Here is a 12,475-nt window from a genome sequence, read left to right as displayed (position 1 = left end):
AAAGAACGTGTCAATAATATGGAAAATTTTTTAAACCAGATTATTAAGTACCTATCATAGATATTTATCACATAATCTGGATCAATATAATGGTATAATATCGATTATGATCGAGAGCATACGCAGTATACCTACCCATAATAATGAAAAAAAAACTTGAGAATATATGGCGTATATATAGTATACCCTATGGGAACACTTCTGACTATAACTACTTAAGTTATTAAAAACGTAGGTATAACTTAGATTTTTTCCTTGCTTTCTCATTTGCAAATTTTCGTGGGATTTCATTAAAATCAATCAATCACAAAACGTAACTTTCTGAATATAATATGATTAATGATGTTACACATTTTCTATGTCTTGTATATTTATTTTTTTTATTCGTATCAACTTAAAACATTTTCTTTCATTCTTTCAATGGAAGTAGTAGAACAATTAGCTACCATTATCGTTAAATAAAATTGAAGTGTAGGTAATTAAAATATTAAGAAATAAATCTTTATCTTGGAATGATGCTTCGTAAAACAATGTTAATAAATTAAATACATCATTCATTAAATGATCTTTACTTAAATTAACAATAAACTCAAAGTCATGATTCTTATTATAATTTACAAACTTAATCAAATTATTATCAAATATTCAAATATGAATTTTTTTTATGATTTGCCAGTAAAATAATTTTATTTATTAAAATCTTTTTTTTGATTATAAACATTAAAAAACTATTTCGTGGATAGAGATTGATCTGGGAGCCATGCCCTTTGCCTTCCCATCCTTAATCCTAACTTGAAAATATTATTCAAGCTTATACAACAGTATTATTTGGTAAATATTTTAATAAAATCATTGCATGATTAACTCCCGCACATTCAGAGCATCTATTTAATTATTTTGTCATAACTCATTAAATATGTTTTCATTTTAATAGTCATAATAAATACGCAATGCAGAGTACCTATTATGTTATTAAATATTGTGAAATCATTTTTTATATTATATACTGATACAGCAATCAATTATTATGGTTCAGGACGCTCTAGTAAAAACTGTGTTATTTTAAATTTATTACAAAACATTAAATGTATTGCAAAAACCTTTTTATCGTCGCTTTTAGAATCGATAGAACTGTAACAATTTTGAAGGTGATTTCTGGTGAGCATTGAATCTAGATGATACCTACGTAAAAAATAAAAAATGCCTAGTTTATACACTTCAAAATAATTGGAAAAAACAACAACAAAATAATCGGAAAAACAAGAACTTTTATTAGAAATTTTTTTAATTTGCGACAAAATCATAAGAACAAAAAATACTTAAATTTTTGAGCTAACATTAAGACCATATTCTATAGAAAAAGGCACTTCTTGAGTAATAAAAAAATGTCAAGCATTTGAATATATAATTTTTAAATATATTTTTATTTGACTACTCTTAAAAATTCTAAATTGTAAAAGAATTTGAATAAATTTACTATGAAACGAAAAAATGAGGAAGATTATGTTTGGTGAATCACTCTGTAAATATGACTCATCGATTGAGATTATTTGACGGAGCTACAGAAGACAATTAAAAATGTATCTATATAGATCAAATGAGTCTTTTCAACACATATCATAAATTATAAAATATAAATAAGTACTTATAAATTAAGTTTACTAGCCAACAGAGGGAGTGATGGACTACCGGGGAACTAAATATTATTGTACTCATTAGGCTTTCCTATCAAAAATGAATTACTATAGTATAAAAATATAAAAAGCTATTTAGATGTATTATTGTAATATAATTGTGTACACGTATTGGGTAGTCACTTATAAAATATTATATTGAAGAATATTAAATATTAGTAGGTGTATAAGTATATTATACAAACGAAATGTTTTACATAAAATTTATTTAATATATGCATAACATTATTTTGTGTATACCAAAATTGAACGGTTATGGACTTTGGCACGTACCGTTGTACCTAATATATTATTGTTATGTATATAAAAGTATAAATAAAATGTGATGCATAGAGGTCAGTCACGGGTCGTGTCATTGACGCAATTGCAAGTTTATTAATATAGTAAGAAAATAATACATTATTTTTTATTTTATATATTTACTGTAATGTAGGGACAGGCAATCATTACAATCACATGAAAGTTTCCTAGTGGTAAGCCATTATCTCCCGAATACAGATGATTAAAATTGATATAATTATTTATTACATATATTATATGCACATTCGACACATTACAATGTATATTACTATAATGATATGTTGAATATACAATGTAGGTATACCAAATATCCAAATGTTATCTTATCTGATAATCAATAATGTATGTATAAATACAACATATTATGTTTAATAGGTATTTGATGCATGTAAGTACAGTACATGTACATTTCTAAGTATGAATAAGGATGGATGATAAAAATGTAAAATTTCCTCAAGCGAGAACTTTTTTTATTATTATTTCAAGTAATGTTAGTTTATTCTATTATAATTTTTATCATAATTATAGCTGACATACTGAGGGTCATGTTAATATATTATTATACAATGCAAGATATTGCTGTACAATCATACAAGTATATAGGACATAGATGCCAAGCGATGGGTTACAGAAAAACATTACATCCAATTTATAACTGAAAATGATTTAATAATTTCAATACCTACTGCAGTATCGATTTATTTCAAACATGTATCTATCTCAATTTCGAAAATTCAATGTACAAGTTTCAAATTTTAATAATATTCAGATAATAAGACTTTAAAAACAAAAAACAACTAAATTAGGTCAGAATTGTGTGCACAATATTGTATTTTTGATAGTTAAAAATTAACTTCAAGTTCCAATATTTTAATTGTGTAGTACTACACTAAAAATAAAATAATTTTCAAGGAATCTAGACTATGAACTTAAATTAAGCAATTTGGTTTTAAAAATGTATAGGACTAAGTCCAAAAAATGAAAACGATGATTCAATTTTTCAAGTAGGTAAATCTAAATACTTGATTTACTTTGAACTATACTACTATAGAAAATATACCTACTTAATAATTAAAATTATAACTATTCCATCATTAGTATTATAATTGTATTATAGAAATAATCATTTATATTGTAAATATGTGTGTGTTTACATTTCAATCTTAAAGTTGTTTAATATATTGTATTTTGTAACTATGTAAGATCACCATGTTAATAACTTTAACAATTTAAAAACATTTATTTATACTTATATGTAGGGTTAATGGCTTAGTTGTCGGGGTCAAAATTTATTTGTCAAAATCAATAATAATAATAATAATAATAATAAAAGCAAACATTTGTGCGGTGTAAACACCACATCAAGAAAAAGCAAAAATATTTTCCTTGTGCAATCGATACGAAGACAATCCCACCAGTACCTTATAATATTATACATATTATGTATAGGTAGCATAAATGTATAATAAGCTAAATTAATTATTATACTGCAGTATGCAAGTAGAATTTTATATGACTGATTGTATATAGAATCACATGTTACACTTTTGTTATTACTAAATAATAAATTGTGTATTGCCTAATTGGCCAAGTAAAAAATACGTATGGCCGTTACGACAAAATGGTATACTTATTACATATATCACTTGAATAAATGTATATAATATATGAACATTTTCCGATACAGCATGTGAGATAACAATATTACCTAAATTATGATTATTTCTCGAATTCTCGAGTGTATTACACATATTATATATACAGCTATGTAATGATTATATATGTATATTAATCACGTAAATATATAAGTGTGTGTAGATATCAAGGCTGAAGTTTGTAATAATTTTGTTTGCTTAGCTTTCAGATGTGGGTTTATGAAAATTGATTTCGGTACGGTAATTGGTACATATATATGTACCAATTATATTGTTTACGTAAATATGAACGACGGCAGCAGAAATTACTATCTATAGTTTCGTAAGGTTTAAACTTTAAAGTAATACAACAATGTTTTATTATGATACTATAATCGTATAACAGCGGAAAATCAAGTTGAGTGGCTAGTGTTTTCACACATGTGTGTAAATAACAAATATGCCATGAAATATATTAGAAGGTATGTACCTAGGTATTTACCTAATATTTACATTATGAATTATTGTGATACAATATACTCATCGGAATTTGAATGCTAAAACATAAAATGTTAAATGTATCTACATTCTACATGGGCTATGTGTAATTCGATATAAACATTTTAAATAAATAATCATACTAATTAGGTACGTGTTTATCTGACATAGAATTATACCTACAATGAAAGTCTCTATGATGTATAATATTTGCGTGTTACACGAAAATTTCCTAACGAAAACCTACATAAATATTGTCTTTCTAATAATATAATATTATAAACTATAATAATTATATATAATAAAGCTAAAAAAATAATAATTTGGTATACTATATTTTCCAAACTGTTGGCATGGTGACCCAATACTATATTCCGTCTATGTAGGTACAGTTATTTTGCCTACAGGTGACAAAAAGAAAAAAAAAACTATAATAGTTGTACTATTTTTTTCCCGACGAAGTATCTCTAATGGGAAATCTCTTCACTTCATTATTTATATAATTATTTAATATATATTATCAATTAAGCTTATTGTTCTTTATTGTAACAGATTACTGAATATAAAATTATATTAAAAAGAATTGTACTATTATATTATATTATAGATTCTATTTTAGTTAAATAATTTAATATTATAATATTATAATGAGCATAAAAAAAAAAAATGTTATGATTCAAAATTTGATAATGATTCAAGATGGGACTTGAGAAACACTGTTGTTAAATCTATATCTTTTTACTACAAGTATTTATTGTAGTATAATATACATACTAACAGAGCCGGATCTAGAGGAACAAAGGACAGGGGACCCCGGGTCTCTACAAAATGAGGGCCTCCGCTTAATGAGATTTTTTGCTTCTAAGTATCAATAAAACACAATGTAATATTTTCAAAATAAATTTAAATCACAATTTGAGTAAAAATATTTAATTATTAATATTGTCATAGATTTATAAATAAATTTTATTATTAATAAATAATAACTAATAAGATATTTATAAATGCATAAAAGTGAATAGGTAGCGAGTTTAGAAATATAAATTTTAAATCTATTATTATATGGACTAGTAGAGTAGAATAAATTCTAAAATAATGTTTGTAATTTGGTATGGTTATAAATGTTGATAAGAAACATAATACATATTTTATTCAATATTTCAAAATATGGAGTTATGACTTAGGTATGTTAATTTAAAAATTATAATAATTAGTTATTACTCAATTAAGATAAACTAAAATTTTATAATTTTCAAAAATTATCTAAGTTTATTAAGTTAAATTTTGTTACACTAATAAATATAACATATATTTCATATAAAACCTTTAAAACCGTTATTAAAAAGTTTAAAATACCCATAATACGCACGCATATAATATTATAAGTTATAACTTATCCAATTATACAATTATAAATTTAAATGTATCAACATTTTCACAAGTTATTTGCTAGACAATTATTTACAACTAATAAAAATTTCAAAAATCAGGTCTTAAATATGATATCCAAAATTCAACTTTTAAAAAATAAAAGAATAATATGCTTAGTGAAGCACGCTCTATAATATGGTCTATAGAATACATTAGAATATTGAATTATTAATTATTATAATAAATGAAAAATTTGTTTAAACGTTAGTATATTAGTTTAAAACCCAATATTCTATATTGTATCCTATAGACTATAACAGAGTGTGGTTCATCAAGCATACTTTCCGACTATAAAAGTTTAACTGTGGATATTATATTAAAAATCTGATTTTTTGGATAACTTGTAAGTCATTATAATAAATAATAATAATAATTTAATATATGCAACTTTAATGGTAAATTATTAATAGCAAAAATATTTAAATTATTTTAAATATTACATTATACATTTATACATGCAAAATAAGTTGTAGACATTAAATTTAACACAGCATTCATTACAATTACATATATTTACTATACTTTATACTATGACTAAGAACACTCGACATTTACTATATTTTTAAATGATTTCTATAGTTTTTAAAAATAAATTCTTCACTTATTTTAGGTGATAATATAAGTTTATATACCAAAACCAGGTACCTATACCCTATGGGACATATATATATATACTTTTGATAACCGCAATCATGGTTATTATTATTAATTTTAAGTGTATTGTATACATTTATATGTTATAATACTTTTATATTTTAAATGAGTCATAAACACAGCAATAAACTTGCAGTAAGTCGAAAATCGAAATGCATTATTTATTTAAGTCATTATTGACCGTTCTGTATAATTTCAGGGGCGTAATTATATGGCTAAATAAATTACATTTAAGACTAAAATATATATAAATTTATAATTTAGTGGATTATTTTAGTCGATAGTCAAATATTAGAAAAAATATATTTAAAATTTATATCTACAGATTTATCAAAATGAAAACACTAATTTAAGGATTTAAACACTTAAAAATAAACACAGATATGCCCTATACATATTAGAATATTGATACCTAATACCCATGTAAAATAATTATCGAATAATTGAGTTTTATTATGTTTATATTGGGGTGTGGCAGACGACAGTATGACGCCAATATACCATAACTCGAGCTTAAAAAAATAAAATAAATAATATTATTATAGTAGGTACATACATTTCAATACTGGTCACTATTATCGAATATAATATATATTAGGTAAATGGATATATTTTTATACAGTTAAACAGGCATAAAAAATAATGTTCAAAAGTTATACGAAAGATTTTATTCTTTCGAACACGCTACTTGCTCAATTTTGTATAGTCTCTACAATATAATAAATTGGAAGTTGAAACGACCATATTATATGAATATAAGATTTATATATAAAAATAATGTTTTAAACGTGAGCTAATCTTGTCCAATAATCAGATTGGAGTATTGAACTCATAAATTAAATTCAATAATAATAAAACTTCAGGTTTGTATTAAAATATAGCTGTTTTCGTAATCAATTCAAACAATTATGAACTTTTTAGTCTGAGTATAATAGTAGCCATATCAATTAATTTCATAAAATCTAATAACAATGTTGCTCTCTGTCGGCCAAGATTATCATATCATTATAGTATATTATGTAATATTTTAATATTATTATTATTTTATATATTTGGGATACCATTGATTTTAAATACTATTATATTTATAACTATTTTATCCATAGCAATACTTAAGGCCCGAATTTATGTGCAATAAAAATCTATTAAATATGCAAAATTATATTTTTTACAAATTCATAAACTTTATGATTATGAGTGAAAATATTAAATTATCTAAATATATAAATAAAAAGGCTTATTTAAAGTATTATACTATATTTTATAATATATTATTAAGTGACATGTGCCAGTATGAAGTAATTAAAATCAATTTGAAATAAATTTTCAAACTGAAAACTTCTATAATCATCTCGAGATATGCTTTTGTATTTGAAAAAAATTCTTTCCATATCACAAGATACAATTGATACATATTTAAAACTAAATTTATCTTCAACTGCGCCCTCTCTTCGTCTTCGTTAATTAAATTTTTTAAGTAAAACATACACGATAAATGTATACAGACTATACTAAGACTAAATTCTGTGTGCCAATACGTATTGTATAGTATCTATACATATACTATTTTTGAGTACCTATTATCTAATAATGTAAACATGAGTACTGTGTAGGTATTTATACACTTATCACTAAAAAATCCAATATTTTACGTCATTCGTCAATAATTTATCGACATAAATTATAATGAGTTATTTTATATTTACAATCAACCTTAGGTATTTTTAAAAATGTAAAAATGACTCTATTTTAACGAGTAAAGATAGAATTATTATAATAGTAAAATATGCAACATGTATGCAATTAATATGCATTTTCATTCGAATACGCAAAAATATGCAAAAAAAAAAACGATAGAATTTACACATTACGAAACGTCAAAATTTATAATTAAAATTATACTCAGTGAGTTGTAAGAGAATATGTCTACGCAAGTCAAAAGCCAAACTAGTTATTTAATCAGATTTAGATGAATCGTTATAAAATTGTTATATAAAAATAGAAAAAACACACAGTATGGCTTAACTTAATAGAAATACTTACTTTGCAGCTGAAGTATAGATGACAAAATATGTTAAAAGTATTAAATCTTTTATGATAATATAATTATTGCCACGACAAGAAAAATTAGCATTTTTAAATATGTGGGACTTACAATGTATATCAGTGCATACATACAGATACAATGTATTTTACCACTATTAACTACTGTATAAGACATGATACGATACAATACGAAATGTCGAAATATATATTCATTATGTATGTAGCATAACAGTAAACTCTTAAATACATTATTAAAAAATAATAAACTATTCCAAAAGCTTAAAAATAGTAATTTCATACTGCAGACTATGGTGTCACATTTTACGGATTATGATTTTACAGTGGTAACGTGAACTACAAATTAGATAATTTTGCCAGTGAGAAAAGACAATTTTAGTAACATCATTAGCATATTTTATTTCCTCAAAATTATGGTAACTTTTTTCCTCCCCCTTCCCACACTTACACCATGCAGCATGACATTTATTATATTTTATTAAAAATTATTATTATAATTCAATAAAACATAATTTTTCATAATTATACAAATACTGCTTTAATTTAAATTTTAAGTATTATTAACAAATAAGTTAAAACAATACATATTCCAATGTTAAAACTAGTGTTTTTGGACAAAATTACCTTGGAAATTATTACTTTGATTTTGAAAAAATTAAGTTTCATTTATTTTCAATTTTTTTTTTTTTTTTAAATTATTGTGATGTTATGGGAAAATTGATTATTTAAATTCTGATCGCCGTAATATTGGTTTTATAACGATGTTATTATGTATCGGTATTTAATTTTTGGAACGGTAAAAATATACTTTAATCTTCAACTTTGAAATTAGTTTTTTTAGAAATAGAATTATTCATTGTTCATGATAATATTATATTTATATTAGAATTTTTTTAGATATGACAATTTTTAAAATATTCTACTATTTGTATGCTTTTCATAGTATAGATATTTAAAATATTCAAAACAATTAAATATTGTTTGTTAGTAAAAATGTTTAAATGTAATACAAGATTTAAAAAAAAAAATCCTCAGATGAGGAAATAAATAATAGCTAGTATATTTTTATTGCAGAGTCGACGGAAATTTCTAACTCAACCAAAAATTTAATTATTTAAATTATAAGTGTATCACTTAAAAAATAAGTACATTGGTCATAATTTTTTTTGTTTCATTGTCGTAAAAACATACCTATTTTTTTTGAAATCATCAAAAAATAGTTTTTGATGTTATTTTTTTAGTTATTTTGGTATAATAATATTATATACAAGGTATACTTACTCAAATTAACTCATATGCATGTATAATATGTTTTAAGTATATTTATAAATAATATTATGTAGATAATAAATATTTTACCTTAGTAGACAAGTACGTGACCATACATTCATACCGTTGTTTATAATATTTTATGTCGTTGTAATATTACATAGGTAATAGACGTTCGATTATTACTAAAACAACAATAGATAAGTGCTAGTGGCATTTTTTTGTTAAATAGTTTTCAAAAAATTAATCGTATAAAACAATCATAAATCATAATAATGCGTCTTTTCCCTGCGTCCCAGCAGAGTAACATTTTCAGTGCACGTGCATTTATCGTCGCTATGTAGAACCTAGCTAGGTCTTCCAACTAAGGATATTGAGAAAAAGGACAAGAGATGTCTTGGCAAATAAATTTCCTGTGTTCATAGATTATAGGTCATAGGTTACATAATATCATTATTATAAGCATTTTTTTTTTATTATGAATTGCTACCGTTTTATAATGTCGCTACTCGCGGCATTTGTTTAAACTTTAAACGATTAAGACCAAAATAACATATTTATACCAAGTTATTAGTACCCGGCTTATTAACTAGCATTTATATAATATTGATGCAGAATAATATTATTTCAAAACTAAATGTCAAAACCATAAACAATTAAATTTTTAAAATTTGAAAATTTAATACCTACAAAGTTCCTCATAAGTTTTTCACCCATGATGAAAAAAATTTTCAACGACTTATTTTTTCTAATAATATCTATTTTTATGTACATCCAAATTTTATCCTTCAATGAAATAAAATAACATAAATCATAATGATATCTGGGAGTTCCATTCAGTAGCATAAATTCATAATCATTGTAAGTAAAATCATAAAATTCCAACCTCCGACCTCTAGACTATTAATTATTTATAAATTACCAATCGTGTCAATTTAATATATTTACAACATGCGATAATATTTCATGATTGCAATCGCGTTTTCTATCAGAGTCCAACACGCCAGTGTAAAAATCGGCGTCATACTTGCTTCGGCAGTACATATTATATACTAAAATTAGTAAAATTGGAACGACACAGAGTTGATTAGCATGGCCCTTGCGCAATGATGACACAAAAAAATAAAAATAGAAAATTCATACATATTCTTTATAACTGTACATATAGAGATACCTAATTCATAATTACTTGCTGATTCGATGTATACTGCAGTTAGAACCGAGTACGTAATGCATAATATATATATAGGTACATATTTAAAAGCAGTGTTTTCAACAAGGATTTGAAATAATGCACGCAATATAAACGAATGCATTAATTGTACATAAATCATGCTCTGTTACGGGAAATGTCTACATATAAATTGCTTACATCATTTTAATCAACAGTTTAATTTAAGCATAGATGTACATTGCATTAATACGCGGCGTTTGTTAAAAATTCATAAGCAATAAACTCATGACCCATACAAAGATGTTCACTTATAAAGACTTATGCTATATATCAATTCATTATTCTGTACAAGAATATACTTACCTAGTTCGATTTAAAATTCAAAATATTAATTAGAAAAATAGTATTACGGTTAATGAATTTATAATCAACACTTAAGTACTAAGTAGATACTTTGCTGTTTTATGTCTATGAATCGCAATGACATTCGTAAAGGTTAAACAGGCAATTAACACCCGTGGGACTTTGTTAACTGTAATAGTGATTCAATATCATGCACAATAAAGTATAAAATAATCATATGGTTTTTAAAATATTTCTATGATAAAAAAAGCATATTGATGGGATGGAGTATGTTAAATTAGAATATAATAAGGTAAAAATAAACCAAAACATATAGATATACCAAAATATAGATGTACTTAAATGCTACTAGCCATAGAATTTTTATTTTTCCTTACTGGAATTTTATTTTCAGGCACGTTTGTAGGTATTAGGTATATATACTTATATAGTTGTATACCGTTATGTATCACTATGACATCATATAATAAGCTAAATTTATCCTTTAATTCAATTAGCTTCTACTCAGAGACCTAAAAACATTGTTCTAAATGCGCCCAAACTTTAATTTTGTATTAATTATTGGGAACCCACAAAATACTAATCAAGTTATTTCAAGTACTGCATTATATAAATGTTATACTGTCTAGTTAATCAAATTAAAATGAAGTTATGCACTATAGGTTAATAATTTGATCATAAACTTTTAATAATAACTTCTAGGTACCTAGTTTTATTGTTTTATTTATGATTAAATATAATGTGATACCATAGCTATAAAAATTGATCTGTAATAATATTTGTTATTAAACGTTATTTTCAAATTTTGAGTACAAAAACAACTTTTAAAGATTGATAACTAAAAATAAATTCATGTTACTTATCTGTTTAAAGTTATTATACTACGTAATATAAAATACGAATGAATAGAATGGATTGAATTAAATTATTATTTATCAGTGAAAAAATATTTTTCACGTTGACGTTGTAATAGTTCACTTAGTGATAAAGGACTGTGATTTGTATTTAAACAAAAATTATAAAATAATTTAATATGTATTGAAATTTACTATTAGTAACTTATTAAATAGATACCTAACCTATCTAGCTATTCTATACATTACTAACACATTTATTTAAATGTTAATAAATCGATAAATTTAATTTTCCGTATTCTGCAAACCGTTAAAACGTTACTGTTATGTGACATTTTAAATTAATTCAAAAATGGCATATTTATTTTTCTATGCATTATAATAAATAAGTAGATAATAAAATTAAAACTGTAGGTTTATTATATATTAGCCGTTCCTCCTGTATTTATGAACATTGTTGGTATAAACCATTGGACATTAATAATACTATAGTCGCTTTTTATACATATTGTTAGAGATGAAATATAAAATTTAATGTTA

General features: G+C 23.9%; 1 non-coding gene across 1 annotated transcript; it reads left to right on the top strand.

Moving 5' to 3' along the window:
• The first annotated feature begins 10,589 nt into the window (after nucleotides 1-10,589).
• On the top strand, nucleotides 10,590-10,685 carry LOC112601949. Its single transcript, XR_003115073.1, has one exon. It is a non-coding gene; the product is annotated as a U6 spliceosomal RNA (small nuclear RNA).
• Nucleotides 10,686-12,475: the final 1,790 nt, after the last annotated feature.

This window comes from Melanaphis sacchari, unplaced genomic scaffold, assembly GCF_002803265.2.
Source record: "Melanaphis sacchari strain LSU unplaced genomic scaffold, SCAv2.0 Contig0_pilon_pilon, whole genome shotgun sequence".
In the NCBI taxonomy this organism is placed as follows: domain Eukaryota; kingdom Metazoa; phylum Arthropoda; class Insecta; order Hemiptera; family Aphididae; genus Melanaphis; species Melanaphis sacchari.
This window is presented reverse-complemented; position numbering and strand designations above follow the sequence as displayed.